General features: G+C 49.6%; 1 long non-coding RNA gene and 5 other non-coding genes across 11 annotated transcripts; all 6 read left to right on the top strand.

Moving 5' to 3' along the window:
- Positions 1-2,549: 2,549 nt before the first annotated feature.
- LOC129021865 (uncharacterized) lies at positions 2,550-16,595 on the top strand. 6 transcript variants are annotated; one of them, XR_008496160.2, is made up of 8 exons: positions 2,550-2,673; positions 6,065-6,136; positions 6,882-6,979; positions 8,569-8,665; positions 10,691-10,775; positions 14,810-14,887; positions 16,089-16,181; positions 16,287-16,595. It is a non-coding gene; the product is annotated as an uncharacterized LOC129021865 (long non-coding RNA). The 6 variants fall into 6 exon arrangements; XR_010125223.1 differs by lacking the exon at positions 2,550-2,673 and adding an exon at positions 2,686-5,970; XR_008496162.2 differs by lacking the exon at positions 6,882-6,979.
- Positions 3,181-3,314, top strand: LOC129022159 (small nucleolar RNA SNORA71). The gene has a single exon (XR_008496247.1). It is a non-coding gene; the product is annotated as a small nucleolar RNA SNORA71 (small nucleolar RNA).
- Positions 7,371-7,504, top strand: LOC129022161 (small nucleolar RNA SNORA71). Its single transcript, XR_008496250.1, has one exon. It is a non-coding gene; the product is annotated as a small nucleolar RNA SNORA71 (small nucleolar RNA).
- LOC129022163 (small nucleolar RNA SNORA71) lies at positions 9,739-9,872 on the top strand. Its single transcript, XR_008496252.1, has one exon. It is a non-coding gene; the product is annotated as a small nucleolar RNA SNORA71 (small nucleolar RNA).
- Positions 11,855-11,988, top strand: LOC129022160 (small nucleolar RNA SNORA71). Its single transcript, XR_008496249.1, has one exon. It is a non-coding gene; the product is annotated as a small nucleolar RNA SNORA71 (small nucleolar RNA).
- LOC129022167 (small nucleolar RNA SNORA71) lies at positions 15,416-15,543 on the top strand. Its single transcript, XR_008496255.1, has one exon. It is a non-coding gene; the product is annotated as a small nucleolar RNA SNORA71 (small nucleolar RNA).
- Positions 16,596-25,037: the final 8,442 nt, after the last annotated feature.

Genomic DNA, 25,037 nt, shown 5'->3' with positions numbered 1-25,037 from the left:
CAATGCCACCTTAGACTTTTCAAACACAGCATATTTCCTCTGCTTCATAAAGAATCCCAGAGCCCTTACGGTGACAGAAGCCCTCAGCTTTCTCAGAAATACTACAATATAGCAACTACTAGGCCTTGGATATTTGTTCTGTGCTACAGTTTTGATATAAATCATTTCATTTAATTCTCACAGCAACGCTATGAGCAGGGAACTATGACTGCCTATTTTCCATAACTGGAAACTAAGGCGGGGTGGAGAAGTTAGGTCACTTAGCCAAAGTCACATGGAGAGTAACAGCAAGAGTGGGAGGCAGAAGAGGACACCAGGGCTGTGTGGCCACAAGTGGGCACACCTGACCCCCCTGCCCAGTGTCCTCTCAGCCACAGCATCTGTATTAGTCCATCCTCATGCTGTTATAAAGAACTGCCTGAAACTGGGTAATTTATAAAGGAAAGAGGTTTAATTGACTCACAGTTCAGCATGGCTGCGGAGGCCTCAGGAAACTTACAATCATGGCGGAAGGGGAAGCAAACACGTCTTTCTTCACATGGTGGCAGCAAGGAGAAGTATAGAGCAAAAGTGGGGAAAGCCCCTTATAAAACCATCAGATCTCATGAGAACTCACTTACTATCACAAGAACTGCAGCATGGGGGTAACCACCCCCATGATTCAATTACCTCCCACAACAGGTGGGAATTATGGGAAGTACAGTTCCAGATGAGATTTAGGTGGGGTCACAGCCAAACCATAGCAGCATCCCACAGCCCCTCCCCATCACAGAGACTCCCAATGTTCTCACAGTCTTGGAATCCCATGGGCCTCTCCTAGGTACAAAATATGGAGCAGATCTCACCTCAGGGACCCCCATTTCTGTCACGATTGCATAGGTCAGGCCTGGATTGTCTTGTCCTTCTGACCTATTGAGTACCAAGAATCTGACTGGAGCGGGGTGGAGGGTGGGGCGTGGGCTCCTCATCAGGCCCAAGGGTGGGCTGCTTGCACTCCAGAACATGGGCAGACTCAGTAGCAGGGCTGTCTCAGGCCCAAGAGGCACACCCTGCCCAGGATGCAGGCAGTTCCAGTGCTTATGAGGATTTGTGGGCCATGAGTCCCCTCCTAAGATTGTCTCCAGTATGCTGCAGGGAACATGGGACATCTGTCTATAGTCTCTGTCACTGTGCAAATCTGATCAGGTTCCTCAAATGCCAATCTGGTCAGGTCTCTTCTGCTTTAGAGATACTTTCCACCCTCCATCCCGTGTACTTTGAGGCTGGAGTTTAGCAAAGCAGTTACCCACTGTGTATCTCTCTTGGCTCATCTTCTCACGCTCACATTCCAGTCTCAGGCCATGACTCAGTCATCTCGGTCTGACATTGTTCAGAAAAAAAGAAATGGGGCGGGGGTAGAATTCATTCATTCAATGGTGCTAGTCACTGAACTAGGTACTGAGTACAGTGGTGAATCATAACAGATGCCTTTGGACCCTTGCAGAAAGAAGTCCAAACTAAGCACAGTCCCCTCATCGTAGTAACAGCTCCTATCATGGAAAATTGGCCATTCCTACAGATTAATAATGAATCAGTGACCAAGGAACATCTTCAGAACAAACAGAAAAGCAAAGCAAGTGGGAGAAGATTACTTCTAACCTTCCAGATAGTTTTCGAAAATTATCCCAAGTCCTCCGGAGTCTGGAGTTGAGCCTCCGCTCCGCCAGGGGACGCTGCAGGGCTGCTTGCGTCGTTCCTTCCGCTCTAGGCCGCAGCTCGCGCTCTCATCTGTATTTCCGCTGGCGCGAAACGAGTGTAGCTTCCTTGTCTTGTGGCCTCAGTCTTTCGCCGTGTCTCGCCGTCCCTCGCCATCGCACGCCATCGCACGCCACCGCACCCCTTCTCTCGAAATCTGTAGACATCTTGATTTTTCCCACGCTGTCTGTCAGGTGTCCGCCGCCACTCGACGCCAGGGCGCCGGGTGAGTCCACAGCAGGGCGCGTGGTCTGCTCCACTCTCACCATCGGGGGAAACTGAGGCCCCGGGGAAGGCGGCCAGAGAGATCAGGCCCGGTCCCTGGTGCAGTGCCTCGTCCTCTTTGCCGGAGTGAGCCCCCCAGGATTCGCGTGTCCTCGGGAAAGACACTGGCGGGTGAGCCGCGCCCTTGGCCGTGGCTGTGCTGAACCGGCCACGTGCGGACGTCAGACCCCCTGTCCGCGCAGCTACTCAGCGGGGAGGCTTAGTGCCCCTGGATGGCGGGAAACAGGGCTTGGCGACTTTAGCTGCCCGCCCCCGACTCCTGGCATTGGAAGCCTCCAAAGCTGCTTGTCTGTTGCCTACAAAGTGTCAGTCATTGTGCCATGTCCTTGAGACCGTTAACTCGTTTTCCCCTCAATAACTAAAAGTAGGTGTTAGAACCTTCATTTTACAGACCAGTTAGCTGTGGTTTAAATGGAAGACGCTCCCAGCACCCCAGCGGGGCAGGGTCTGGATTTCTGTCCTTCTGTCCCCGGGCCTTGTACTAACGGGCCTTGTACTAAAGCCCTCTCCTCGTGCTTTTTCCCTGCCTAGGCCTTGTGGGTTGTGCTGCTCCTCGGACGGCTTCGCACCAGCCAGCGCCCCCTCTCTCCTGCAGCACTCTGATCTGCACCCCCTGAAGGGCTTCCACTGTCCGCGGGGTGAGAATGCCCCTGGGTAAGTGCCGCTGCTTATGCGCACCTTGGGGAAGGACCCTTCTGCGGGACGCAGTAGAGGGTGTAGTCAATGAGCTCAGCCAGTTCTGAGTTCTGAGAACTGTCTGGCAAAGCAGGTGCAGAGCAAAGCGTGACTTAGGAGACGGGCTGGGCTTGGGGGTCACATCCTACCTAAGTTCTTTCATTCCCCTGAGGTTGACTTTCTATAAAGTAGGGAAACTGCAAAGGCTCTCTGAGGGCAGAGGCCTTGGCTGTTTTTCTTGATTTTGAACCCACGGTGCCTGTCCACGTGTAGATACTCAGAATTGGTGGGCTGAATGTACAGCCGAGGCATTTTTACCAGAAGTCGGTTTTCCTGTGGACTCTGGGTGGGGACAGATGGAATCTGCCTGTGAAGTGATGATGGCTCTCAGGGTCCTGGGTACCTTTCTCTTCCCTGGGGGGTGAGCCCCCCCTCTGGAGATCTGGCAGCTAACACGCTGACGTGGGCTCACCTGCCCTTTTTTGCACCTGTATTCGAAAGTGATCGTGGGCTGCCTGTGCCCTGGTCATTGATAGTGCAGGGAGAGAAATCGCGGAAAGCGCTTCCCCGTGTTTGGAGGGTCCACTCCTGTCCCTTTCAAACTCTGGAGCTTTCTCACACCTCTTTCTCACCATCTTTCAAATGCCTCCTGGCACTTGGTGTCTGATTATTATTGAGTGCTCCCTGTGTAAGGATCAGTGCGGGGGTCCGTGAGGCGTTCACCAAGGTGTATGAGGGGTGAGTCCCTGCCTCAGGATTGGTGGTGGAACCACAGCTGCAGCCCCCACTAGTCACACCCTGTGGCAATTACTGGCTTGATTGTCTTTGCCTCTCTCTATTGCGACCTTGAGGACAGTGTCTTGAGTTTTGTTTAATATTTTATTGTATTTTTTTAGAGACAGGATCTCACTCTGTTGTCCAGGCTGGGGTGCAGTGTGCAGTGGCGTGATCATAGCTTGAACTCCTGTACTCAAGTGATCCTCCCACCTCAGCCTCCCCAATAGCTGGGACAGACAGGGTCCCGCTATGTTGCCCAGGCTGGTCCTGAACTCCTGGCTTCAAGTGATTTTCCCTCAGTCTTCCAAAGTGCTGGAATTACAGGTGTGAGCCACTTCACCTGTCTCAGTATCTGAGTCCTGTCTCTTGACTTACCTGGTGCTTGGCAGATGGTTGATTTTCAGCAGTTATGGAACAAATGAAAAACAGGAGATGGGCCGGGTGCAGTGGCTCACACCTGTAATCCCAGCACTCTGGGAGGCCAAGGAGGGTGGATCACTTGAGGCCAGGAGTTCAAGACCAGCCTGGCCAACATGGTGAAACCCCATCTCTACTAAAAAATACAAAAATTAGCTGGGTGTGGTGGCACATGCCTATAATTCCAGCTACTTAGGAGGCTGAGGCACACCAGAATCGCTTGAACCTAGGAGGTGGAGGCTGCAGTGAGCCAATATCACGCCCCTGCATTCCAGCCTAGGCGACAGGGTGAGACTATGTCCCTAACAAAAAACAAAAAACAGGAGCTGGAAAAAGACAATTGTGGCTGGCCGTAGTGGCTTACACCTGTAATCCTAGCACTTTGGGAGACTGAGGTGGGTGGATCGCTTGAGCCCAGGAGTTCAAGACCAACCTGGGCAACACTGCAAAAACCTGTCTCTACAACACACACATACTAGCCAGGTGTGGTGGCATGCGCCAGGAGGTGGAGGTTGCAGTGAGCCGAGATTGTGCTACTACATTCCAGCCTGGGCTGCAGAGCCAGACCTTGTCTTTAAACAACAACAACAAAAAAGACTTAACAATTGTAAGGTGACAGGGCTTAGCAGATTGATGCATGTCGGGGAAGTAGTTTTGAGCGAGGCAGCCTGTGTGAGGGTGGTCGGAGCTATTTCCCACTGGCCCAGTGGTCATCCCATGGTGTTCCCCTTGACGGTCTTGTCCGTGGGCCACCAGGATGAATTTCCCCACAGGATTGTCATTGTGATGTCAGTGATCAAAGCCAGAGGTATAGCTAGGCATGGCTGATAGAAGAGTGAGATGTGTAATCAGCCCTGACCCGCAGATGACAGATGGGCCATCCTGCCCATAATAGCCCTTACTGTGTATGCTAGACTCCGCCACGCTGGTGTGCCACACCAGAACCTGTCCTAGGTTCAGAGTCCCCTTCAGTGTACTGCTTCAGGATCACAAGTTCAACAATATGTGCATAAGATGAGACTTAAGCTGTCCCTGATGTGTGGTTCTTCTCTAGACGAACTCTTCGTGTTGCTGAGACCATAGACCACTGTTAACACTAGCCAACTTTTAGGAAACGTTTACCACCTGGTGGCTTCTGTGCCAGTATTCTCCTTGTCCTTTCCAGAACAGGTGACATCTAGATAGCTCATCCAGGGCTTCTTGATTCTGGCAGAGGAGGCTGATTAGTGCAGAGAGGCCCATGAGAGGTATCTCCACCCTGCCAGGAGGCAGGTGGACCATGGTGTTCTATGAAGTCTGTCCTCTGGAGATCTGGGGCTTTGTGTCCTGCAAGGGTGGGTGCATGCACGTTCCCTGGGCGTGATGTCTGGGAAGTAGAGAAAGGTGAGGTAAGTGTCTTTGTGCTGGCCCCACTTTTACCCTCTTTGGGGCCATCATGAATGCATTGGGTTCCTCTTGTGCCTGCTTGGGTTTAGCATCTTCAGGGATCCCTTATCATTGTTGTGTCTTGGAATATCTGACTGAAAAGCTGGAGGGCTTTGGCATCAAACCTACCTGCACCCTGGTCCCAAACGCTTTACCACTACTCCCTAGCTTTGGTTCTTTTTGTGATCTTCAGTTTTCTCATCTGGAAAACAGGAGTACACTGAGGTGATTTTTTTTTTAGGATCACACGGTCCCCGTCTTCCACGTCCAAAGAACTCTGCCAACTTTCTCATCTGGAGGGTCTTTCCTTTACCTCTCCTAGTTGGGGCAGGTTCTGTTTATGTGGGACAAGATGGAAGCTGCTTCATCCTGTGCTCTGCTGTGCCACTGTCCTGGCTCAGGCCATTTTCCAGGCTTCTGACACTGGTCTCCAATTTCAACAAGCCCTGGATCTCTTTCTGCCCCAGTGTGCAAAGTGATTACAGGCTGCTTTTGTCTTGGTTATTGGTAATAAAGGAAAAGTTACAAGGTTTTCCTCTTGTGTAGAGGAACCATTGTCCATTTCAGACGGGACGACCTCAGGGGACTGTGTCAGTGACCCAGGATGGGCTAGACAGGCTGTCAGTACATTCATTTCCTGAGACCCTGATTCCTCAGGTGTGTTTTCTGTGGGTGAATTTCGTGGTTTCCTGGACTTGCCATAAACAGTGCCAAGTGCATCAGTCACATCTTGGCTTCTTGTGCCCTGCAGGAGTGTCACATGACTGTCGCCCCATGTGTGTGAGAGGTGTCCTCTGGGAGAGCATGGATCCTGAGGTCCCAGGTGAGTGGGGTCCTGCTCGGTTCTCTAGAGCTCAAGTTTTCTGCAGGTTGTGAGGCCAGAGGTGGTTGGGTGCTGAGGAGTGGGGAGTGAGGACACAGGTGAAGGCTGCTTCCCTTTGCTCCTGTCTTTGCTCCTTTAGCAGGCAGGGACAGGTCTGGGCCCTCTTCTGCCTTCATGGGGCTGCTGCCAAGAAGGTGCTCCCTGAGCTTGATTGGGGCTCTGAGAGTCCCTGAGACAGACGCCGTGATGTTGAGAGGAAAACCATGTGTTGGAATGGACAGAGGGGCTGTGTTTCAGATTCAAGCCTGGATTCATACCCAGTGCCCGGCTGAGTGGTCTTCTGTGAGCCTCAGTGGAACAGATAGCCAATATTGGTACCCTGTAGCCCAGTTATTTATTTATTTATTGAGACAGTCTCGCTCTGTCTCCCAGGCTGGAGTGCAATGGCGTGATCTCAGCTCACTGCAACCTCCGCCTCCTGTGTTCACGTGATTCTCCTGCCTCAGCCTCCTCAGTAGCTGGGATTACAGGTGCACGCCCAGCTAATTTTTTTGTATTTTTAGTAGAGATGGGGTTTTGCCATGTTGGCCAGGCTGGTCTCGAACTCCTGACCTCTGGTGATCCACCTGCCTCAGCCTCCCAAAGTGCTGGGATTACAGACGTAAGCCACCATGCCCAACCTATTTTTTTATTTTTATTTTTATTTTTATTTTCTTTTGAGACGGAATCTCTCTCTATCATCCAGGCTGGAGTGCAATGGCGCGATCTCGACTCACTGCAACCTCCGCTTCCCTGGTTCAAGTGATTCTCCTGCCTCAGCCTCCTGAGTAGCTGGGATTACAGGTACCCGCCACCACGTCTGGCTAAATTTTTTTGTATTTTTAGTAGAGATGGGGTTTCACCGTGTTGGACAGGCTGGTCTCGAACACCTGACCTCAGATGATCCACCTGCCTCGGCCTCCCAAAGTGCTGGGATTACACGTGTGAGCCACTGCGCGTGGCCAGCCCAGTCTTTGAGAAGAGCCCCAGGATTCTCAATATTTCTGCCCATGTTTGCCTTCCTTTCTGCTTCTGGCAGGGAGTGGTAAGTGATCTCTGGGAGTCAGAAGCAGCACGTGTAATCTTAGGCTGTAAGTCTGCTCGTTGCCCTAGCAGCTGTTCTGTTCCAGGTGAGACCATTGCCCAGAATGCCGGCATTGGCCTCCTTTCTGGGCTTGCTCTCTGCCCTTTCTGCCCCTGCATTCGAAAGTGATCATGGGCTGCCCGTGCCCTGGTCATTGGTAGTGCAGGGAGAGGAACTGCCGAGAGCACTTCCCCGTGTTTGGAGGGTCCACTCCTGTCTCTTCCAAACCCTGGAGCTTTCCCACACCTCCTCCCTCCCACCACGTCTTAGATGCCTCCTGGTGCCTGGCATCATCTAGTGGGTTGTGTTGTTCTCCTCCCTGGCCCAGGGCAGTTATTGTGAAACATGAGGGAAGGGTGTGGGGTGATGGGTTTGGCCTCAAGGAGCAGAAGGGCTGGGTGTGGAGCTGAGACAGGGCCGCCCTGCTCCTTCCTCCCGGAAGTTTTCTCTGCCTCCAAACCTCTCCTTCCACATCCTTATCCAACCCCCTCTGCAACAAGCTGACCCCGTGGAAATTGTTGCCTGACTTGTCTCCTGGCTCTCTTTGCTGTGGTCTCCAGGGCAGTGTCTGAATGTTGTTCCCCACTTTGTTCTGTCTGCCAGATGGTCAGTATTCCGACAGTGTGGGACAAAGGAAAAACGGCAGCCTGGGCAACCCCACCTCTATAAGAACTAAAAAATTAGCCAGGCGTGGTGGTGCGTGCCCCTGTAGTCCCAGCTACTCGGGAGGCTGAGGCGGGAGGCTCTCTTGAGCCCGGGAGGTCAAGGCTGCAGTGAGCCATGATCGTGCCACTGCACTCAGCCTGGGCAACAGAGTGAGACCCTGTCTCAAGAAAGAAAAACGAGAAAGAGAGAGTCCCTCCACTGTAAGCAGATCGGGTTCGTTGCACTTTGGGGTGTTGGAGAAAAATACTGAGTCAGCACCTGTGTGGGATTGGTGGGAGCAGATTTGGTGTTTTCCACCCCTTCAGAGGATTCTGAGGTAACTCAGCTCTGTTGGCCTTGGCCTTGTATGGGGAGGATTTTCCCTCTAGCTTGTGGGAAAGGAATCAAGGACCAGAGACAGGCAGGGGAGAACATCACTGAGGGATTTACGGCAGCAGCCTCTGCACGGCTTCCCCAGCTGCTTGCCGGACGCTGCTGGAGAAACAGCACATCCCAAGAACATCATGGCTCCAGCATCCTCTTGAACTTAGTAACAGTTGGCCCGACAGATGAAGTGGATATCATCCCTGCCTTAGAAGTTCTCTAGCCCCTTTCATAGAGATAAGCTGCTTTTTCGTTCCTAAAATAAGTCATGGCTGTTCAGGTGAGAAGAACGGTTTAGTCAGCATCTATGCAACACTGTGGAGACGCTTGGTGAGAGGTGTTGGGACGCAGGAGAGTGGCAGACCGCAGGGCCCGAGGTAAGGTTTCTTGTCCATCTCTGGAACTTTGGCTTTTTGCACCCTGTAAAGTCACGTCCCTTTTTTCCTGGTGCTTTGGTGATGATGTAGGGAGAGGTGAGGATGAGAAGAGGGGCCACGTCGCATGGATTCCCAGATCCAGACTCCTCTTCCCTGGGAAAACTGGATTGGAGCTGGCCCCTCCTTCTGTGCCTTCAGGGGCTGTGGAGGAGGAAGCCCCTGCAGGGAGCTGCCTGGGGTGAGCACTGGGGCTTTTCCTGCAGTACATTAGCAGCAAGTCATAATGGAAAGTGGCTGGATTAAGGGCCATCCATATCTGGCCCTTAGTTCTTCCTCTGCCATCACCTGGCTCTGTGACCATTTTCTTTCCAGTTGTAATCAATGGTTAAGATTTATCCTAGCAACATTGTAGGGGTACACAGCCAAATGATTCAGGAAAAAAGATGCAGGTTGAGTCTGGAGGAATCCCTGTGCCAGCTTCCTCATGCTCCCTCCCTCCCTCAGAAATCACATGGAACCCATTCTCCCCTCAGCAGTGAAAATGCATTCAGCCTGTGTGCAGTGTTTCTGCCCAGGGAAGCCCAGTAGGGACTCCATGCCCGGGGTTTTTGCTGGGAGCTGATTATGTAGACACCACCTGCCTAGCACACACCAAAATTCCAGACTCTCAGGAAAACAGGTTCCTGTGCCACATTATTTGCACAGAGAGACTATGTCCAGTGAACAGCTCCGATCAGTAAACTGTTGACTTGGAACATCCCGAGAGCCAAGTTCCCAGATACCAGCCAAGGGCCATCTGACCTGTTTTGAATCTCAATTTCCTGATACAGAAAACAAAGGTAGGGCAGAATTGATTTTTACAGATGTGACCCCATGATCCTGCTCTCTGGTCCCCAGATTTTTCCAGGGCTTTTGTCAGAGGTGTTTCCCCTTTGATTCCCCTTGGTTAGGTTTTATGGGATTTTACAGGACAGATGGCAGCTGCAGGAGTCTTGTACTGTCCCTGACTTTGGTCATCCCACAGCCCCTGGCACCATCCTCCTGCCCTTCCTGGCTCTCTGGTCCGTTTCTGCTCCTGCATCCAAAAGTGATTGTAGGCTGCCTGTGCCTAGGTCATTGGTAGTGTAGGGAGAGGAATGCTGAAAGAGGTTCTCCCTGTGTTTGGAGGGTCCACCCTATCCCATCCCAACCCTGAAGCTTTCACACACTCCTGTTGCTCTCCTGCCAGCCCTTGAGGAGTCCGGTGCTTGCTTGGCTGCCACATGAGAGTCAATGCTGGGGGACATCATGCTTAGGTCTTTCTCAGCTTGACCTCTCTTTCCAGAAACCAGGCTCTGTGTATCGAGGGGTGGATCAGGATTGTAGAGCATCAGTCCTGCTCATGGGAAGGGAATGTGATACGTAATGAGTCATGGTGTGTCGCAGTGGATAGCACAGTTTTGAATAAGTGCAATATTGGCATATAAACGTGAGGGAGACTTTGAGGTTGGGGTGAGCAGGGCTGACCCCGTGTGTGTGTGTGTGTGTGTGTGTGTGTGTAACTTGGGGACAGGATAGGGTAGCATCTTTTCATCTTTACATGTCACTGGCCTGGAATAGGGGGTCCTGAAGGGTTTGTCGTAAGAAAGAGAAAGTGCTCATTGCTGCAAGGGGAGCACAGCCGGGTTTTGAGAGGCAAAACACTTCCCTCACTTCCCACCCAAGAGTTTTGCCTGCTCTCTCGCCCCTCTGAGGTGTGCATTGGTGTCACTCGCTGGCCACTGTTCCAGCTCTTAATTCCTCTGCCTTTTTTGCTGGCCTTCAGGGCTCCCCTGAGGATGACTGGTTCTCAGGTTGCCCCTGGAGGAATGGGTGGAGTTGTAAGATCAGGAATAAAGCTAGAGAGGGAGGGCCAAGGGGAGGTCACTGATGCAGCCGCCTTCTAGCCCATCCTACCCCAACTGAGAGATCGCTTTTTCCTGTTGAACGTGTTGGATACTGGGATGTGTTATAAGAAGTGATGTGTGTGGCTTCTTGTCATTGCAGGATTGTCAGCTGACCTCTGTCCTGTGTGCCCAGTGGCCCCAGGTGACGTGTCTTCAAGAAGAGGCTGAGCTGTGGTGCTTGTAAGGTATGAATCCTGGGTGCTTCTCTAGAGGATGCACTGGTGTTCAGGCTGCAAGGATGAAGGCTTTGAGGTCACTAGAGGGGAGGCAGAGGCTGCTTCCCATTGCTTGCTCCTCCACTGAGGCCCACAGGGACATGTGACACCCTCTTTTCTTCGAACTCTGCCACTCCACTGTGTGAAGCACGGTGGAGCTTACAGAGCTCCCCTAGGGCTCTGAGTCATCCTGGTGTGGATTGGCATAGTTTGTTGAAGTGGGAGGAGTACTGCATTTTGGAGGCAGGCAATTAGCTAGTAGTTTTTCATGTACTTGGTGGCGATCCTTGTTATGAAGTGATTTATGGAATTTTTTTTTTTTTTTGAGACAGGGTCTCACTCTGTCACCCAGGCTGGAGTGCAGTGGTGCAGTGATGGCTCACTGCAGCCTCAATCTGGGCTCAAGTGATCCTCCACCTCAGCTTCCCTAGTAGCTGGGACCACAGGTACGTGCTGCTGCACCCAGCTAATTTTTAAAAAATTTTTGTAGAGGCGGAGTCTCGCCATGTTGCTTGGGCTTGTTTTGAATTCCTGGGCTTAAGCAGTCCTTCCACCTTGGCTTCCCAAAGTGCTGGGATTATGGATAGTAAGTCCATGCCTGGCCGACGTGTGGATAGTATCACACAATCCCTGACTTCCTAATCCAGTGAATTCTCAACATTTCGCCCAGAGTTGATCTTCCATCTCATTCTCTTATGAGGGAAGCATTTGAGTAGTGGTTCTCAAACTGTGGTCCCAGAACCAGGCACCATCAGTATTACTTGGGAACTTGTAAGAAGTGCAAGTTCTTAGCCCTGTCCTGACCTACTACATCAGAAGTTTTGGGGCTGGAGCCAGCAATCTGGCTTAACATGCTCTCCAGGTGATTCGTATTCATGCTAAAGTTTGAGAGATCAAGCCGTGCTAGAAATCTTTGAGAATCAGAAGCAGCTGCTGCAATTCGAGGCTGCAAATCTGGTCACTGACTTGTTTCCAGATCTCTTAGTTTGGGCCCTTCCTAAGCTGCTGGCGATGCCTCCCCTCTCAATTCACTCACTGCCCTATTTTGTCCCTGTATTCGAAAGTGATCGTGAGCTGCCTGTGCCCTGGTCATTGATAGTGCAGGGAGAGGAATCAATGAAAGCGCTTCCCCGTGTTTGAAGGGTCCACTCCTGTCCCTTCCAAACTCTGGAGCTTTCGTACATGCCTTTATTCTCACCAGTGATATTACCTCCTGGTACCTGGTTGTCGTGCCAGACCCCTGTTTACCTCATTAGGGATGGCACCAGGTTCAACAGGCTGGAGAAGAGACCTGGAGCCAGTGAAGGGGAAACAGGGTTTATCTGGGGAACCTGAGGGCAGTCAGCAGTCTAGTGGTGGGGGGCTGGATGGGGGCACCTCATCCGCTTGTAAAATGCATGCAGATTATATAGCACCTTCCCCCAGTAACCTCCACATGGCAACCCTCGTTTCCTAAGAAGCTATTGTTATGTGCATCTACCATACACTGGTGCTGTATGGTTCATTGAGTGCCCCTTGTGCCCAGCATGATGGAGGGTACTCAGAGGCTTAAGGAAAGGACGGTGAAGCAGGGACCTGCCACAGTGAGTTTATGTCTCTGAGCTAGTTTTGGAGCCACAATAGTGGTTACCCCTTCCTAGAGCTCCCCCCAGAAGCTCTCTCTGCCTCCCCATCACACTCCTTCCCACCTCTTAGCACTGGTCACACTGTCTGGGAATTCTTGATTTGCTTCTCCTGCCCCCTGTGCTGTGAGCTTCCTCAGGGCAGTGCCTCTGTCTTGTTTCACATGGTGCCTGGTAACTGACATGTAGCACCTGGACAAACAGTAAATGAGAAGACACATTGTTGTAAGGTGACAAGGCTTATCCCATTGAGCAGTGCTGGAGTTAAAAATGTCCTAGAACAAACCAGCTGTTACAGTCCACCTTCAGTCCTGGCCGTGAGGAGCGTCCGTGGTCCACCAGGGGTGGATTTTCCCTCTGCCCTTAGATTAAGGTGGCAAGGGCTAGAGTAGTAATCGAGGGAGACTATGTGTGGTATAGTCAGATGTATGAACGCAGCTCTTACACACTAGGTGGTAGGCGCGGGGCTCTCCCACCCCACCTGTTCGTTACCCATCCCAGGTCTGTGCTGATCACTGCCAGGCATGGCCTGCTCCAAAAGCTTTCTTGCCTTGGCATCATTTTTTTTTTTTTTTTTTGAGACCCAGTCTTGCTCTGTTGTCCAGGCTGGAGTGCAGTGGCCTCTGCCTCCCGGGTTCAGTGATTCTCATGCCTCAGCCTCCCTAGTAACTGGGATTAAAGATGTGCATCACCATGCCCAGCTAATTTTTGTATTTTCAGTAGAGATGGGGTTTCACCATGTTGGCCAGGCTGGTCTCGAAGTCCTGGCCTCATGTGATACAAATAATTGGGACAGCCTCCCAAAGTGCTGGGATTACAAGCGTGAGCCACCACACCCAACCTGTTTTTAAAATGTTTATTGTCTATATTTGAAGTTTACAACATGATGTTATAGAATAATGGGACAGATATAGATAGCACAGTGGTTACTGTGGTGAAGCTGATGAACATATCTGTCATCTCACATAGTCACCGTTTTTAGTGTGTGTGAGGAGCAGCTGAAACCTGCTTAACAGAAATCCCTTATGTTGTGCGTGAGCCCTCTAGACTTACTCATCCTGTATATCTGCTACTTGGTGTCCTTTGACCTACATCTCCCTATTTCCTTCAGCTCCTGCCCATGGTAATCACCATTTTATTCTCTATCTTTGTATGCTTGACCTTTTTTTTTTTTTTTTTTTTTTTTTAACATTGCACACATAAGTGAGATATGCACTGTTTGTCTGTGTCTAGCTTATTTCGTTTAACATAATATCCTCCAGGTCCATCCATGTTGTGGCAAATGACAGGATCTTTCTCTATCTTTTTCTTTTTTTTTTTTTTTTTTTTTTTGGTTGAGACAGGGTCTCCCTCTGTCACCCAGGCTGAAGTTAAGCCCGGGAGACAGAGGTTGCAGTGATCGAACACAGCTCACTGCAACCTCTGTCACCCAGGCTTAAGTGACTCTCCCACCTCATTTCCCTGAGTAGCTGGGACTGCAGGTGCATGCCACTATGCCTGGTTAATTTTTGTATTTTTTGTATAGATGGGGTTTCGCGATGTTGCCCAGGCTGGTCTCCAACTCCTGGGCTTAAACCATCCTTTTGCCTTGGCCTCCAAAAGTGCTGGGATTACAGGCATGGACTGCCATACCTAGCCCAGGGTCTTCTTTTTTTTTTTTTTTTTTGAGATGGAGTTTTGCTCTTGTTGCCCAGGCTGGAGTGCAATGGTGTGATCTCAGCTCACTGCAACCTCCACCTCCCAGGTTCAAGTGATTCTTCTGCCTCAGCCTCCCGAGTAGCTGGGGTTACAGGTGCATGCCACCATGCCTGGATAATTTTTTGTATTTTTAGTAGAGATGGGGTTTCACCATGTTCGTCAGTCTTGAACTCCTGACCTCAAGTGATCCACCCACCTCGGCCTCCCAAAATACTGGGATTACAGGTGTGAGCCACCGTGCCCGGCCAAGGGTCTTCTTTTTAAGGTGAATAATGTTTTGTTGTGTGTGCGTGTGTGTGTGTGTATGCCACATTTTCTTTTTCCATTCATCTGTTGATGGAGACTTAGATTGTTTCTATATCTTGGCGATTGGGAGTAATGCCGCAGTGAATATTGGAGTGCAGATGTCTTTATGAGGTGTGATTTGATCTCCGTTGAGTATGTGTCCAGAAGAGGGATAGCTGGGTCTATGTAATGTATACTGATAAGCAGCACAGATTGGGCACATAGGATAGCATAGATGGCATTTCTCTCACAGATTGTTTGCCGACCCCTTCCTAGAGTTAAGTTTTTCTTGTTCCTCAGACAATAATGTGGCTGTAAGTACTAATAGCGACAGTGGCATTTGTGGGTTGCTTATGATCTGCCAGCCCCTGTGTTAAGTGTTCTCTGTGTCTGTTTCAGATGGGTCCGCTGTGTGCAGAGGCTCCATGGGATGTGTCGTCTTCATAGCAGCAGGGCGCTGGACCATGGGTCCCCAAGGTGAGATTTTTGGACTGTTGTCTGGAATATGTTTTTTTGCATCCTGCAGAGTCATGTGCTATTCCTGGGGCTTGGATGATGTAGGGGAAGCAAGGTGAAAGTGGTATCCCGTGGTTCCACGTTCTGTCCTGCCGTGGAGCTGTCCCTCACATGCCTTCAGTGGCTGTTGCGGAGGAAGAGCCTCCGGAAATCTGCATGGGTAAAGTGAGCTCCCCGGGGGAACTGTCCTCCTCCCTTGAGCACTGGTGTGTCCACAGTGTGCTGTGATCTGGATTAGCAGTGAGTTTTTCTTTCAGGGTGTGTGTGTATGATGTTAGGACCGTATGCTCCTGATCTTTTCCAACCCAAAAGCATTTCCATTTTTTTAATGCTGGAAGTGTCTTAACTCCTTTTGGGGTCTTAGAAGGACACACGGTGGCCATGGCTGGGCCTCTGCTCAGCTGGGCTGCTCTCCCTGCCTCAGGCCATTCCTCAGGCCCTTGACACCAGCCTCCCTCCCTTGCTGGCTCTCTTTCTGTCCTTCCCTGCTCTTGTATCCAAAAGTGATCATGGGTTGCCTGTGTCCCGATCATTAATAGTGCAGGGGTAGGAGTGCTGAAAGACATCTTCCCTGCGTTGGTCCAGCCTTCCCTTTCAAACCCTGGAGCTTTCCCACACTGCAGCCTTTTTCCAGCTAGCCTTTCAGAGCTTGGGCCTTTGTGGGCCCATGTGATGTGGTGACTAGACCCACCCCCTGACTTCTGAGGGTTCATTTGTCTTTTCATGTTAGGGATCCTCCTGCCAGAAACCAGTCTGCATTCTCTCTGGGCCCCACGCTGGAATGAATTCAGATAGCAGTGAAGGTCACACATGAGAACTGTGAATCACGGGCTTTGCTTCATGAAATGTGAAATCCACATTGTTTTACAGGCACCATCAGTAATGTCGAACAAATGGAGAAAGTTGTAGGTGGGGCTAGGAAAGCTGTATTCCTGTGGATTACTCTAGCTGGTCATTTGCCCCGATTGTGAACTGCTCGAAAGAAAAACGAAACTTCTAAGATGTTTGTCCTTTTGTGTCCTTTCTGTTGGGATTTTTAATTTGGTGTGTGTGAATGAGGAGCTTCGCCCTGCTTGAATGGGACCCCTCTCCATGGTGTCAGCTTGGGGAGGAGGAGATGGCCCTGGAGACTAAATACTTGTATGCTTTCTTACCCTCTTAGGTCTCAGCCTTAGATCCAAGGACAGTCCAAGGAAGTCCTAAGACTGTGGAGTTGGTGACCTGGGATCTGGGTTTGCTGATATTTCTCACCATGGTGAGTTGATGCCAAGAGCCGGAACCCACAGCCAGAGGCTCAGCTGGTCCGTGTTTATGCAGATGGGAACCTCAAATCACTGGTCTCACTTGTCCTTTGTTTCAGAATCTCTTGGTGGTGTTTGTGGGCACCAGAGGGGCAGAGAATAGAGAGTGAGGCTACCACATGAAGCGTCACCAGAGCTGCTCCCTGCTGCCTGCTCAGAGCACCCCGGATCCACTGTTCAATCTGCACAAGATTCGGGGTCCAGACATGGGAGACTTCAGCTGCCTCGGAGGACCGTGGACAGGGAAGGCCAGCCTCGCATCCCTCTGTCCATGCCTGGAATGACTTAACCAAGAGTTTTATTCTTGAATTTGTAGCTGTTGTTCACTTTTTACCCACCCATTCAATAAACCTTACAGAATTGCTCCATCTGCTTCTTAAATCAGTGACAACCTGTGAGCCTGCAAGGCTGGCTTTGGAGAAGTTAGGCCATAGGCCAGATCTGATTTTCACTCTTCCTTGGCTTAGAGGATATTATTTGAGGTATACGTTTGGAACTAGGAGGTGAACAAGTGCTGGTAGTTGGTTCACATTTAGGCATTTAGGACCCATGAGAATTGAGGGCATTGCAGAATAGTCAGGGTAGATTATGGAGTGAGACAGGTCTCATGTCATTCAGGAAGGCTGGAGTGTCCTGGATGACCTGGCTCGTAAGTAAATGCCTACTTGTGAGATCAACTGTCCCAGTTTGCCTGAGATTGAGGGATTTCCCAGAAAGTGGGTTTTTCATTGCTAAACCCAGGGAGATCTTGAGCGAACTGGGACAAGTTGGTCAGCATGTGTGGGATGTAAAAATCCATGGTGTCAGCTTGAGAGGACAGGTTATGGGGTAACAGTGGGAGTAGGGTGAACATGGAGCAGCTTCCATTAATGGAACTGAGCGGTGCCCTTAGGGTCAGGCTTTGGAGATTAGGGTAGTCAGTTATTGCGAGGGCTAGGCATGGTGCCTTGTGCCTGTATGACTAGCACTTGTGGAGGCCAAGGTGGGACGATTTCTTGAGGCCAGGAGATCAAAACCAGCCTAGGCAGCAGACTCCGTCTCCACAAAAAATTAGCCAGGCATGGTAGTGCACTCCTGTAGTGCCAGCTACTCAGGAGGCTGAGGCAGGAGGATTGCTTGAGCCTAGGAATTCGAGGATTCAATGAGTTAATGATGGCACCACTGCAGCCCAGCCTGGGTGACAGAGTGAGACCTGTTTTTAAGAGAAAGAAAAATTGCAGCAATGACATGATCTAAGGATGTGCACGCATGAACTCTCATCTCTGATTTACAGAGGGAGGAATCTACACGTCCCAAAGGCCATGGTGAAAAGGTGCAGTTAATCTCCCCATTTGAAGTTAAAACCACCTTAACTGGAGCTGGGGCAAAAACCAGGCTGGTAAGCCTGTCTTGATGAATTTGGCACATTAATGGTCTGCCAGGCATTCTTTGTTTTTTTTTTTTTTCCTCGTTTTTTGTTTTTTTTTTTTTGAGATAGTCTCACTGTTGCCCAGGCTGGAGTGTAGTGGTGTGATCTTGGCTCACTGCAACCTCTGCCTCCCAGGTTCAAGCGATTCTTGTGCCTCAGCCTCCTAAGTAGCTGGGACTATGCGCAAGTGCCGCAATGCCCAGCTAATTTTTGTATTTTTAGTAGAGACGGGGTTTCACCATGTTGGCCATGCTGGTCTCGAACTCCTGACCTCAAGTAAACCGCCCTCCTTGGCCTTCCAAAGTGTTGAGATTACAGGTGTGAGCCACCATGCCTGGCCTAAGGGGCAGGCATTCTTGATGTTTAAAGGCACCATACTACCAGTCGGTTCCCTGCAGAAGCATCCAGAAGTCACAGGTCCTTTTTCTGCCTTGGCCTTTGAGGACCATCCTCTGACTTCTGTTTGCCACCTTTTGCCAACTGGCTGTGGCTGCTTGAACAGATGCCAGGGGAAGGAATCTGGGTCCACTTGAGGAAGCTGTAACTGAAGACTGATGTCTGCCACAGCGTGGGGGACAGCAGTAGAATACAGCACCTAAGTCTAAGCAGTAATACAGTACCTAAGTCTGCATATTTCATCTGGCATCAATCATCATGTGCCTCTCGCCACTGTTGCATGTGAGGCAGGAGCCATCTCAGGTCTTCAGGGCCTGAGGAACTCTGAGAAGGGCAGTCCGTTGACCAAGGTGGCCCAAGAGCCAGGATTAGGTCAAGGAGGCGTGGCCCTTGCTGGGATATGTGCCCAGTATAACGGCCTGGGGAAGCAGCTGGTTGGAGACTCCACAGCAGAACTGACAGCCAGGAGAATGGAAAGCTGGGGAGAGAGGCTCATTCGCTCAAAAAGCATTGTGCATTTACTTGGAGCCAGACGCTAAGCTAGAGAAAAGGATACAAGTGTGAGTAAGGCAGTTGGTGCCCTCAAGGAGATCCCAGTCCAGATAAATATATGTAGCTGTATTTCAGAGGCTTGGTTCCAGACCACTGCAATAAAGTGAGTCGCACACATTTTCCGGTCTCCCAGTGCATTAAAGTTATTTTAGCCAGGTGTGGTGGCACATGCACCTATAGTCCCAGCTACTCCAGAGGCTAAGGCAGAGGATTGCTTGAGCCCAGGAAGTTCAAAGCCAGCCTGCACAACCTAGTGAAGACCCTTGTGTAAAAAAATCAAGTTTACACTATAGTTTATTATAAACTGTGCAATAGCATTATGTCCAAAACAATATAAATACCTTAATTTAAAAATATTATGAAAGAATGCTAATGGTTGTCTTTAATACCAGCTGCTTGGGAGGCTGAGCTGTGCACCAATATGCCCGGCTAATTTTTTTTTTTTTGAGACAGAGTCTTGCTCTGTCACCCAGGCTGGAGTGCAGTGGTGCGATCTCGGCTCACTGCAACCTCCACCTCCCGGATTCAAGCAATTCTCTGCCTCACCCTCCCGAGTAGGTGGGATTACAGGCACCTGCCACCGCGCCTGGCTGTTGTATTTTTAGTAAAGACGGGGTTTCAGCATCTTGGCCAGGCTGGTCTTGAACTCCTGACTTGGTGATCCACCCACTTTGGCCTCCAAAAGTGCTGGGATTACAGGCGTGAGCCACCGCGCCCAGCCGCTAATTTTTTTTTTTTTTTTTTAAAGAGACAGGATCTTGCTATGTTGAGAACCTGTCTGGTCTCAAACTCCTCCTAGGCTCAAGCTATCTTTTCACCTCGGCCTCCAAAGTACTGGGATTACAGGTGTCAGCTACCACGCCTGGTCCCCTTTCTGGCATTTTAATGTTTCCAGTCCTTTGCCTCCAAAGCTTTCCGATGCCTTTAAAATGATGGTTTTCTATTTTATCCACCCTTTCCAGTTCTTAGCAGGAACATTGGCCTGTCAACTACTCCCTTCTATTCAGAAGCAGAAGTCTTGACATTAGCAGATTTTATTTTAAAATTTTTTTCTCTTTGTTTGGAGAACGGATTATACCAGGGCAAGAGTGGAAGCAGGGTGTCCAGTTGGAAGATTATGGCAGTTGTCTAGGTGAGAGATACTGGTGACTCGGACTAGGGAGATAGAGGTAGACAGCAAGATAGATGTCTATGTTCCAAGATAGAAAGATGAAGATACAATTTTAAGCAAATGAAGCTCAGAGCAGGGAAGTATGTAAAATGTGATATACCATGTTTTTGATTAAAAGAAGATTTATTCGAAACCAGCCTGGCCAACATGGTGAAACCACATCTCTACTAGAAATACAAAAATTAGCCAGGCGTGGTGGTGGGCGCCTGTAATCCCAGCTATTCAGGAGGCTGAGGCAGGAGAATCGCTTGAACCCAGGAGGCGGAGGTTCTAGTGAGCTGAGATCGCGCCATTGCACTCCAGCCTGGGCAACAGGAGCAAAACTCCATCTCAAAAAAAAAAAAAAAAGATTTATATGTATATATGCAAATTGGGGTGATATATTTTTTATTTTAACATGCTTTTCTCTTTTTTCTTTCCCAGAACATCATAGTTTCTCTAATATATCCCTGGCATCCTTTTGGCTAGGGGAAGATTTGAATGCCAAGGAAGACCACAGTGTCAGTCAGTCTTTGCCATTCAAAAATAGGATTATGCAACAGGACAATAGCCTTGCTTGCAAGGCAGAGTTCTTCAATTTTTTTTTAATTTTATTACTCCTTTATACCAGTAAGCAAAGTTGGAGAATCTATTCCCAAAAATTTTTCAGGGATGTGAAGTAGACACTTTTGTCTACCATTAAGGCTTAGCTGGAGTCAGAAAGAAAGATATAATTAGGGGTCACAAAAGGTTTTTACCTGATGCTTTTTGTTTTGTTTTTTGTCGTTGTTGTTTTGTTTTTGTTTTTGTTTTTTTGACCTTGAGGGATTAAGGAAGAAGAAGGGGAAAAGAGAAGCAGATGACAAGAGGCTCACATGGGTGTCCCAATTTCCCTTCTCTGGACTTTGACTTGGAGAGGGTGCAAGTACATTAGAGAGAACACTGAGAACAAGAGAGGAGACATTGACTTTGCTTCCCATTTAACACTGTGCAAGAGGCCACCTCTTGAATTGCCCCCTGCCCTGAACTGTAGTATAGCCATGGCAACTGGACAGCTTGGTGTGGTTGGGCAGAGGGAGGTATCTTCGCCAGCTTGGGCTGCCGTAACAAAATTCCATAGATTGGGTGATTTAAACAACAGAAGTTAATTTTCTCAAAGTTCTGGGGGCCAGGAAGTCCAAGATCAAGGTGCTGGCTGATACAATTTCTGATGAGAGCTCTCTTCCTGGCTTGCAGATGGCCGCCTTGCTGTGTCCTCATACGGTGGAGAGAGAGGGAATGGCTTCCCTGGTGTCTCTTATAAGGGCACTAATTCTATCAGATTCTGGCTCCACCCTTATGACCTCATTTAACCTTAATTATCTCCTTAAAGGCCCTATCTATAAATATAGTTACATTGAGGGTTAGGCTTTGTATTAGTCTGTTCTCACGCTGCTAGTAAAGACATACCTGAGACTGGGTAATTTATAAAGGAAAGAGGTTTAATTGACTCACAGTTCCATATGGCTGGGGAGGCCTCACAATCATGGCAAAAGGGGAATGAGGAGCAAAGTCACATCTTACTAATAGTGGCAGGCAAGACAGCTTGTTCAGGGGAATTCCCGTTTATAAAAACATCAGATCTCCTGAGACTACCACGAGAACAGTATGGAGGAAACCACCCCCTTGATTCAGTTATCTCCATCTGGCCCTGCCCTTGACACATGGGGATTACTATAATCCAGGGTGAGATTTGGGTGGGGACACAGCCAAACCAATCAGGCTTCAATATGTGACTTTTGGGGGTACAAAGTTCAGCCCATAGCAATTCATTCCTTTGGAATTTAGCATCCTGGAGCTGCCCTGGGATCCTGAATGGTCTACGTCAACCCAGAGGTGGCTGAGGATGTGGCTGAAGAGTTTCCTAGCAGGGGCCACCGTACCAGAATGAGGTACCAGATCTGCACCCGGCTTAAAAATCCAGCATGCACCCTGGAGAATTGCTGGCACTTGGCAAATATTTATTGAAACGAACCGTTGGGCTGTATCTTCTTTTTGCATGTGTAATAGGAATGTGCCTTGTTCTCCAGCCTTCACAACTCACCCTTTCCTTGAACATCCTCTGAATATCAGCCCCAGATCTGTCGGAAGTCCGTTTGAGCCTTCAGTAAATGCTGATATGTTCTCTTTTTCTTCGAGACGGAGTCTCGCTGTTGACGCCCAGGCTGGATTACTCTGGCGTGATCTTTGCTCATTGCAACCTCTGCCGCCTGGGTTCAAGTGATTCTCCTGCCTCAGCCTCCTGAGTAGCTGGGACTACAGGCATGCGCCCCCACACCCAGCTAATTTTTGTATTTTTAGTAGAGACGAGGTTTCACCATGTTGGCCAGGCTGGTCTTGAACTCCTAACCCCAGGTGATCCGCCCGCCTTGGCCTCCCAAGGTGCTGGCATTACAGGTGAGAGCCGCCGCGCCTGGCCAATGCTGATGTGTTCTAACAAATCCATCCTGGTGGCTGTTTGTTGTATTTTTCTCTGAATAGCTCCATTGCTCCAGGCCTCTCTGCGGTTACCTATGGCTTTCACCTTTTCTCCCACTGCTGTTCTTTTCCTATGCCATTTTGCCCCAAACATTCTTTTTTTTTTTTTTTTGAGACGGAGTCTTGCTCTGTCGCCCAGGCTGGAGTGCAGTGGCGCGATCTCGGCTCACTGCAAGCTCTGCCTCCTGGGTTCACGCCATTCTTCTGCCTCAGCCTACTGAGTAGCTGGGACTACAGGCGCCCGCCACCACACCCGGCTAATTTTTTTTTTTTTTTTGTATTTTTAGTAGAGACGGGGTTTCACCGTGTTAGCCAGGATGGTCTCGATCTCCTGACTTTGTGATCCGCCCGCCTCGGCCTCCCAAAGTGCTGGTAATACAGGCGTGAGCCACCGTGCCCGGCCCCAGACATTCTTATGATCAATTAAAGCTGGCTCCAGGACAGCACAGGCTCTACACTCTGGCCCGGATTTGTTTCTGCCTCAGAAATATGTGCTGTCATGGCCGGAGATGGCCATCAAAATGTCTCCTAGCTCATCCAGGCAGGTCTGCTCTCAGGTTCCACTGGGAGAATGTAACAGTGTTCTGGAGCTTGATCATCTCCCATCCTGGTGATCTCTCAAAAGGTCTTGCAACCCACCTGAGCGCTTAGATCAAATCCCAGTGGCTTCTAAGAAGGTGTTGCTGGTTTGTGAGGGAGAAGGGATGGGAGAGGATAGTGAGAAAGAGAAGATGCTAGGAAGTGAAATAAGAAGGAAAGAGGAAAAGATAGTACCATTTAATTCAACTCAGGGCCGGGTACAGCAGCTCATGCCTGTAATCCTAGCACTTTGGGAGGCTGCAGTGGGTGGACTGCCTGACGAGATCAGTCTGGCCAACATGATGAAACCCCATCTCTACTAAAAGTACAAAAAAATTGGCCGGGTGTGATGGTGTGTGCCTGTAATCTCAGCTACTTGGGAGGCTGAGGCCCGAGAATCACTTGAACCCAGCAGGCAGAAGTTGCAGTGAACCACAATCACAGCACTTCACTCCAGCCTGGGCGACAGAGTGAGATTCTGTCTCAAAAAAAAAAAAAAAAATTCAGTTCAACTCAAACTTAAGTATGCATCCAAATCACCTACAATGCTTTTTAAAGCACAAATTGCTGGGCCCCTCTCCTGAGTTTCTGATTCAGTAGATTTGGGATGGGGACCAAGCATCCTGACTTCTTCTTTTTTTTTTTTTTTTTTTTTTTGAGACAGAGTCTCGCTCTATCACCCAGGCTGGAGTGCAGTGGCGCGATCTCGGCTCACTGCAACCTCTGCCTCCCGGGTTCAAGCGATTCTCCTGCCTCAGCCTCTGGAGTGTCTGGGACTACAGGTGCCCACCACCATGCCCTGCTAATTTTTGTACTTTTAGTAGATACAGGGTTTTGCCATGTTGGCCAGGCTGGTCTTGAACTCCTGACCTCGGCCTGCCTCGGCCTCCCAAAATGCTGGGATTACAGGTGTGAGCCACCGCACCTGGGCACATTCTCACTTCAAACAAATTTCCAGGTGATGCTGATGCTGCTGTTCAGAGGACCACACTTTGAGAACCACTGACCTCATCCCCAAACCAGCTTGGAGATGATGCACTCCATCCCAGTATAATATTTTACTCTTCATAGTGGGTAGGCAGACCTGATTTTTCCAAAATATCCTTGCAGCCAGCAGCCAGGTCCATCTGTTTGTTCATACAGTAGCAAGATGTCCAACAACTCTCTAAGGAACTTAATGAGCAACTTGGATCCAATTCTTCATTGTCTGTCAGAGGAAAGGCATCCATGCTTGGTAATGAGCCTTTGGATGCTCTACCCGGCTCTGTGGCCAGAACAAAGCACCTTGTTATCTCCCTGATAAGGAGCCTACTTTACGGCGTTGGACAAAACACCTAGCACGTCACATTCTCCCAAACAGCACAAACTCATACCCAATGAAACTGGGGGAGCAATGGGTGGTCTTTCTACTCTTAGAAACCTGTTTATTTCCATATTGGTGGTGTGGAGAGGGTGTTGTATGTTCCACATTGTGCAAAGGCCTGGGACATGATGGCCACTGCTCCCACTCACCCATCTCATCAGCATGTTGTAGACATCTGCAGAGTCCTACACTGAACTGAGCATGCTGGGGGGTGGGGGGTGACAATGATGAAATGCATCCAGAACCTGTTTCAAAGCCAGGCCTGTGACACAGCTCCAGACTAGATGCATAGTGAAGGCTCAGGAAATGTCGGCCATGATTCTTTTGTTTTGAGACAGAGTCTCGCTCTGTCACCCAGGCTGGAGTGCACTGGCGTGATCTCAGCTCACTGCAACTTCTGCCTCCCGGGTTCAAGTGATTTTCATGTCTCAGCCTCCCCAGTAGCTGGGATTATAGGTACACGCCACCTAGCCCAGCTGATTTTTGTATTACTTTTTTAGTAGAGACAGGGTTTCACCATGTTGGCCGGGCTGGTCTTGAACTTCTGGCCTCAAGTGATCTGCCTGCCTCGGCCTCCCAAAGTGCTGGTATTACAGGAGTGAGACACGGTGCTCTGCCAATTCTTATGGGTATGATTAAGAAGAACGTCCCAATCACAGCCTGGAATACAACACTTTCGTGATACAATTCACAACTTCCTTCTGGGAGGACATGAGCATTCCTGATAAATGCTTAAGCAATTTTCTGATAAACTTTAACAAGATTAAAACCTCTTTGGGGAAATTAGCTACCCAAACACTTGGATGATTATCATACATTCTTTGTCTTGTATTCAGTTTAATAAT

Source organism: Pongo pygmaeus, chromosome 21, assembly GCF_028885625.2.
Source record: "Pongo pygmaeus isolate AG05252 chromosome 21, NHGRI_mPonPyg2-v2.0_pri, whole genome shotgun sequence".
Taxonomy (NCBI): Eukaryota; Metazoa; Chordata; class Mammalia; order Primates; family Hominidae; genus Pongo; species Pongo pygmaeus.
The sequence above is the reverse complement of the archived record's forward strand: the minus strand, read 5'-3'. Positions and strand labels throughout refer to the sequence as shown.